Here is a 7,784-nt window from a genome sequence, read left to right as displayed (position 1 = left end):
TAATAAAATGTTAATATTTTTACCTATCCAATTAAAAAGATCAGAAGTTTGGATATAGTCTTTATTGGCAAGGCTGTGGAGAAACAGTCACATTTTAGGGATTAACAAGTCAAATTTAAATGCACTCATCTTCTGAACCAGCTAGATGTATGTATATGCTTGTTTGAGCACAGATTATCTCTGGAAAGAGAGTGAAGAACCTAGTAACAGTTGTTCTCCTCAGGCGCAGATTTGGGGTTCAGAAGTGAGAGATGAGGGGAAGACTTAATTTTGGACTAATTAAAATTATTTTATTCATATGTATTTGTTAACCATTTAGCTGTATAAAATTTAAACAACAGTGCAGGTAGAAATGATAGCTGGGGTGAAGACAGAAGAACTCTCCACCTTGGGGAAATGGCTTGTGAGCTGACCCTCAAGCTTGGGCAGATCTGGGGAAAGGAGAGAGAATGGCAGAATAGGCCGAGGGGCTCTGTGACTGGGAACCAGGGAGCAGTAGTTATTGAAAGGGAACCCGACGGCCTCCTGGGGCCAGATCAGGGGGCTGCATCCCCTCTAAGAGCCCTGAGAGGCCAGGTGGTGGAGTCGCGGGCACACCCACCTGGTACTCATTTTGCAGCACCAAGAAGCGCAGGTCAAAGTGTTGGCCATCTGAAAAGAGCATGTGGGAGAGTCTCACACTTCCAGCCCCCGGCCTGAAGACTGTTCATCACCACCCGATGGCCAAAGTAGACTCGGAAGTGGAAGGCAATGTCTGACTTCTCGCTGGTCCCAGTGTGGAAATCCACCTGCATTTGCGGGTCCTTGCTGAAGGGCAAAACACATGGCACATTGGGCAGGTCCTTCATCACCCCCCCACACACTCAGCACACACAGACACATCCTTCTCATCTCCTCCCCAGGTGGAAGAGAGGCCTTCCTGGGTGACACTGTGGCCCTGTTCTCTATGGGGCTGCTTCAGCTCATCCTGCCAGGGCAGCGAGCTGCTCTGTGCCTCATCCCAAGACTAACATTGAGCAGCACCCTCTGACCAGGGCTCTGACTGTTTGTCCCCTGAAAACTCTATGCCTCAAGATAAAACCCACAGCCCCCATCCCCTGAGTGGCCCCTGTGCCCGGACTCCAGCCCTGCCCACAGTCCAGCAGCTGCAGGGTTAATGCCTGGCGCAGTAGGGTCTTCAGCGCCAGAGCTGCACTGTGTCACTGTCATGCTGACTAAACACTAACATCACTTATACTTGGGGTGATCCCCAAGCACTAATTTTCTCACATCTCCTTTACCCCCACCCATGGGCTAGAGAATCCTCACCTGAAAGAAACGGCAGGTATCCCCCTGATTGTCACCGAAGAACCAATAGACAAGGACAGATGCAGAGTGTATGGAACCTACGGTGAGGTACACAAGCGGGATGAGAGAAGCAACGGTGGGTGTGGTCCCTCCTAAATCGTGCCTAGGGGCACACCAGAATAGAGAGCCAGGACAAACTCTGAGGGACACTCTCTCCTCTCCTCCACACTCAGGTCCCTGCATTTGTGAAGAGACATGGGAAGGGGGTGAAGAGTTCAGAGCAAGGACTTCAGAGCTACATTCCCTTGTTCAAGTCTACCTCTTCCTAGCCCTGAGACCCTAGGTCCGTTACGTGAGTGCTCAGTATCCTCATGCTCTGGGAGATTTATGAGATTCCCACTTCACAGAGTGTTCTCAGGACCCGCTGAGCTGGTATAAGTAAAACCTTTGGCGTGATCATTGGCATGAACAGAGTCTACACAGGGGTTACCCATCAGGACCCTCCAGTCATTTTCTACACTCTGAGACTGTGAAAGCAAGACTTGAGAATTTAAAAGTATGAAAGTTCACTCCAATGAAAAACAACACATGTTTCAATAAAGAAAGGGGATAAAGAACAGCTAAAGACACCCCTGCATGGGGAAATTATTGGCATCAAACTTTATCAAGGGCGACTATGTCCTTTCGAGAATGTGTGCAAGTTATTGATAACACAGCCCCCGAACCTGCCCGAGCAGAGGGTGTGGGACAGGACAGTGATGGGAAAGCAGCTACAAGTGGTTGACCAGTATCTGCTATAAGCTCTGTGTGCACCAGTCTAGCCTCAGTCATTGGCTTCAATTTCCTGAAATCACATCCCTCAACTGTCTTCCCCCGGAGCCAGGATCTGCTCACCCTCCTTCTCAAGCATGAAGGGAAGGACAAGCCCAGGGCAGGTTATCAGGGGCTGAATTGTCCCCGCAAAATAAGTGTTGAAATCTTAACCCCTGTACTTGTAAATACGGCCCTGTTTAGAAATAGGGTTTTTCTTTTGTTAAGTTAATGAGGCCATATCAGAGTAGGGTGGGCCATAAACCTAATCACTTCTGAGTTATAAGAAGTGGGGAATGGACCCAGGTGGAAGACAGACTCTGAGGAACACCCGGGACCACCAGCAGAGACCAAAACAACTCGGACAGAGGCTCACGGACAGAATTGACACGGCCAAGATCCTCGTTTGGACTTTCATCCTCCAGGACTGTGAGAAAATACATTTCTGTTCTTTCAAACTATCCACTTGTGGTTATTTTTGTTACAGCAGCACCAGGTGACTAAGACAGGTAGGGAGGGACCTGAGGCAGTGGAGGGGAGGCAGAGGTCACTGTGCAGATGGGGGCCCCTCTGCAGTCTGGGGTCATCTCCCCCCACCTTTCTTGCACATCTGCCTCATCGGACTCTCACATCCTCTTCTCATCAATGGCCCCTCCACTGGACAGGGAACTGTCTTGGTTGTTCTTGTAGGAGATCAACTCTAGAGTCATTATCAGCGTCCGAGACCCACACTAGTCTTCCAACCTGAACCCACACTGCACACACATGGAAAATCCTAAGTCACTTCAACATTAGAGTCAGTGCTATGCAGGCCAGAGCCCTCCGGTGCAGAGAAAGGCACCTGCATATTCACAGCCCCCCAGTCACAGAATACCACACGGGCACACAGTCACACTCAGCAGTCACTCAGAGACATGCAACTCACAGTGTCAGACACACCCCCACGCTCACATTCACCCAATGTGCTCACGTGCACACACACAGCCAAGAGGACATTGTACAATCTCGCCGTCCTGCTCACCCTCACACTAGCTCACCACAGCCAGCTGTCCACACTTCACTCCACACTGTCACATTGTCTCAGAAGAAGTCACTCTCAGGCAAGCACCATCAAACCCTGCCAGGATTACACAGGCCCAGGGTCAACACACACCTCCCCACAAGGATCTCACGCATCACGATCCCAGGGTCTCTCTCTTCTACACACTAGAAACACTCAGGAAACTAGGAACAACTCAGCTGCGCACATTATCATCCCACACAGCCCCCCTCTGTGTCCTGCTTCCTCTGTGTGACCTGAGTGGTTGAAGGCTGTGCCCTTTCTCCTCACCTGTTGGCCTGGCATTGTTGTGTCTTCACTGGGTGGCTCTTCCCAATGGTGTCCAGTCTCCTGTGAGTCTCTTGCAGTTGCAGAATATATATGATGCCTTGGAGCCCCACCTTCTGGTTTCCCTCCTCTTTCAAGTCCCTTCCAGCAAAGATCCCAGCAGGGTTCGGGGGTGGGGTGCAGGGTCAGCACCCACAATCCAGCCTGTAGGTGCCTCACCAAACCTTCCCCCCACAGTGGAATCCCCCAGAAGACACACCATATTCTAATGAGCACAAAGGCAAAGAAGCGGTCAAGCCCTTAACCCTAGAAGGAAATTCTCCTCTTTTCTTTTCCAGGTGTTCTGGGAGAAATTGACCCTCAGCAGGACCCAGAGAGGTAGAGCCAGTCCCCCTCCACCCCACACTAGGCCCCTTGGCTCTGCCAAGGCCAACTGCGCCTGCCAGGGGTTCAGGCTCTGTATTCTCACACACCTGGGCTCCAGTTGCACCTCCTAATTGCTCCCCATTAGTCCAGGTGCATGTGCATCCTCTGAGTCCCTGCTTCTCCGTCAGCTTCTGGGACAGACGTGAGGTCCTCAGGCTGCAGTCCATGACTTGTGTGTGCCTTGGCTCCAGGCCTGTCCTTGGTCACCTGTGCAGGTACAGGTGACAGGATGTCAGGCTTAATGCAGTGTTCACTCCCCTGTGAATTCTTCTCCCTGTCTCCCTCTCCACCCATTCCCGGTAACTACCAATGCCTGTTGGTCTGTGTGTATATATCTATCTTTGTCTTCTTATAAAAGTGAGAACATAGAACATTCGTCCTTCTGTGATTGACTTATTTCACTCAGCGTAATGTCCTCCAGATTCATCCACATTGTTTCTACGACTCACCATTATTGTTTATGGCTACAAAGTATTCTATTGTATGTGTGCACCACATTGGTTTATCCATTCTTCCATTGTTGAGCACTTAGGGTGTTGCCACGTCTTTGCTGTTGTGAATAATGCTACAGTGAACATAGGTGTGATGTCTGTACGGGTCTCTTTTATTGTATCTCTAGAACCTAGGAGTGGGATTGCTGGATCTTGAGGTATTTCTATCTCTAGCTTTTTGAGGAAGTGCCATGCTGTTTTCCATAGTAGCTGTGCAATTTTACAAACCCACCAGCAAGGGTTCCAAATTCTGCACAGCCTCGCCAGCATTTGTTGTTTTATGTTTTTTTTTTTTTTAAATCAGTGTCATTTTAGCAGGGGTGAGGGCTAATGACTGTGAACATCTTTTTATGTATTTGTTGGTCTCTTGAATGTCCTCTTTGGTGAAGTGTCTTCGCTTGTCCTTTGCCCCTTTTTTAATAGGATTTTTTGCCTTTTAGTTGTTGAGTCAAAGTTTTCTATATGTTTTAGAGATTAGACCCTTATCAGATATGTCGTCCCTAAAGATTTTTTCCCACTCTGTCCGTTGTCATTCTACCCTTTTGATAAAGTCTTTTCATTAAAACAGTGTTTTCTGAATCCCACATGAAAGTGTTCGTCAGGCTTGCTGAGGCTTCTCGCTGTGGCTCCTGCAGAGAGCAGAGCAGAAGTCTTTAAGCCAGTTTGGGTCGGGGAAATGGGGTCATTTCCTGGAACTCAGGGATTCTCTGCAGAGTAGCTATTTCCAGGCATTCTCTGTGGGTTGTCCTCAATGACTGTCATCTCTCTGAAAACCCTCAAGAGGTTTTGGCATTTATGTGATAAATATAATCCCTACTTTTATGTGTTTTCTTTGTTTATTTGCTTCAGTGAGGGGATAAGTGTCATGGGTTGAATTGTGTCCCCCCACAATATCTGTCAGTTTTGTTAAGCCATGATTCCCAGTCTTGTGTGATTATCCACCATTTTCTCATCTGATGTGATTTGCCTATGTGTTGTAAAACCTACTTCTATGATGTTAATGTGGCAGGATTAGAGGCTGTTATGTTAATGGGATAGGACTCAATCTACAGGATTAGGTTGTATCTTCAATCTCTTCTGAGATATAAAAGAGAGAAGCAAGCAAAGAGGAGAGGGACCTCATACCACCATGAAAGAAGAGCCAGAAGCCGAATGCATCCTTTGGATCCAGGGTCCCTGAGCTGAGAAGCTCCTGGTCCAGGAGAGGATTGATGACAACGACCTTTCCCCAGAGCTGAAAGAGAGAGAGAAAGCCTTTCCTGGGAGTTGGCACCCTGAGTTCAGATTTCTAGCCTCCTAGACTGTGAGAGAATAAACTTCTGTTTGTTAAAGCCATCCAGCTGTGGTATTTCTGTTACAGCAGCACTAGATAACTAAGACAATAAGTGTATGGAAGCAACATAAGATCCTAACCCTAGAAAGACACTGTATTTCTTAGTCTTCATCTGAAAAATGTGGCCTCATCTGGCATTTGTGGGAGTTTTGGGAACTGAAAGAGATAACTACTGTAAATAGCTGTGGTCTCCAGGTCATTGCCAGGAAGTTTATTCTTAGTCTGCATGATTGATAGTTCCTTGTTTGGCCAATGTGGGATCTTATGATCCACTTATAGGCTCCCATGAAGAAATTCTGGCAGTTAGGAAAAGGAAAGATTCCTCCTACTTTTAGAATCTTGAGCTCACAACTGGACAACATCAGATAGGGTTTCACCTAAAACTTTCCCCACAAGAGATCACAGTCTGCCTGGAAAAGCAACGACATTTCTCCTCCTCTCCTCACTCTTGCCAGAGTAAAGCAAACACACAGCCTGTAGGACAAGATGAAAGAGCCTTGCATCAAGACTGAGGGAAATTCAACCAAATATAAAACGCAAATATGCTTTGGAAAAACAGTTTCAAACCTGGGGATCTCATCACCTGGACATACTTACAACATCCATCAGGACAGCAGTGAAAATGAATTATTATTTGTAATAGTAGAAGTTGACTGACTTTCTATTTAACCACAGCAGACTGTTCTGCAAACAATAGCAGATCGAATTAATGGCAAGTTTTAGAGACACTGAAAGCAGTTGGGTCAGAAAGTTTTCAGCAACTCCGTAAATTTCCATATCGTATAATATGGCTTATAAAAAACAACAGAAGGTTGTAAAAATATGTAGAATATAATCCTTTATTATAGCCTCTTGTCTTTAAGTAATGTTACTTTGGCTTTGAGACAATAAATGTAAAATTATCAACATGGCTCCTTTTGGCAAAAGAAGCTTTAGATTTAAAAACTTCTAAAGTTTTGACATAAATATTTACCAATTTAATTCTGTAAGCTTTGTTTCTAGCATGGAGGAAACAAGTCAGATTTCTCTTTTTCTCTGTCTCTTTCTCTCTTTTCTTCCTCCAATCCCTCCCTTCCTTCATTTCTCCTTAATTTCTAAAGAAGTCTGTCATAGTTATAAAACTAATGTATATTATGGTGAATGATTATTAAACTAGCCCTCATGTACCAAACCCCAACCAAATCTGTTGCTGTTGAGTTGATTCTGACTCATAGAGACCCTATAGGACAGAGTGGAACTGCCCCATAGGGTTTCCAAGGAGCAGCTGGTAGATTCGAACTGCCAACCTTTTGGTTAGCAGCCAAGCTCTTAACCATTGCACCATCAGGGCTCCAGGTAACCACCCTAAATTCAAAATATGGAATACTGTCAACAGCCACTTGCCCCTTGCATGTTTGTTCACCACTTGGCCTCCTTCCCCACACAGACTACCGCCTTCCTGCTTTTTCTCTTTGCTTTCCTTATAGTTGTACCACTTTGCTTAATTTTGCTTGAATGTGAATGGTATTGGAGCTCTTCTTTGTGTCATGCATCATCTGTTCAAATTCCCCTTTTTATGATTCATCCATTTTTTGTGTGTGTAGCTTAATTCCTTTATTTTCCATTCTCTTTGCTATCCCATTTTATGGAAATGCGAACACCTATTTATTCCGCTTACTCTTGATGGACATTGTGTAGTTTTCAGTTTGGGGTTAATATAGACATTGCTCTCTGAAAAAAACTATAACTTTTTTTTAGGGAAAGTTCCTGTCTTAGTCATCTAGTGCTGCTGTAACAGAAATACCACAAGTGGATGGCTTTAACAAACGAATTTATTCTCTCACAGCCTAGGAGGCTAGAAGTTCAAATTCAGGGCACCAGCTCCCAAGAAAGGCTTCCTTTCTCTGCCATGTCTAGGGAGGGTCCTTGTCATCAGTCTTCCACTGGCCTAGGAGCTTCTCAGCACAGGGACCCCAGGTTCAAAGGACAGGCTGTGCTCCTGGCACTTCTTTCTTGGTAGTATGAGATCCCTCTCCTCTCTGCTTGATTCTGTCTTTTTTATCTCAAAAGAGATTGACTCAAGATACAACCTAATCCTATAGATTGAGTCCTGTTTCATTAGCATAATGTC

General features: G+C 46.0%; 1 pseudogene; it reads right to left on the bottom strand.

The window, feature by feature from the left end:
• Positions 1-499: 499 nt before the first annotated feature.
• On the bottom strand, positions 500-7,344 carry LOC126086310 (galectin-10-like; annotated as a pseudogene).
• Between the last annotated feature and the right edge of the window lie 440 nt (positions 7,345-7,784).

The sequence above is a fragment of the Elephas maximus genome, chromosome 11, assembly GCF_024166365.1.
Source record: "Elephas maximus indicus isolate mEleMax1 chromosome 11, mEleMax1 primary haplotype, whole genome shotgun sequence".
Taxonomy (NCBI): domain Eukaryota; kingdom Metazoa; phylum Chordata; class Mammalia; order Proboscidea; family Elephantidae; genus Elephas; species Elephas maximus.
Note: the sequence above shows the minus strand (reverse complement) of the source record. Positions and strands in the feature narration are given on the sequence as shown.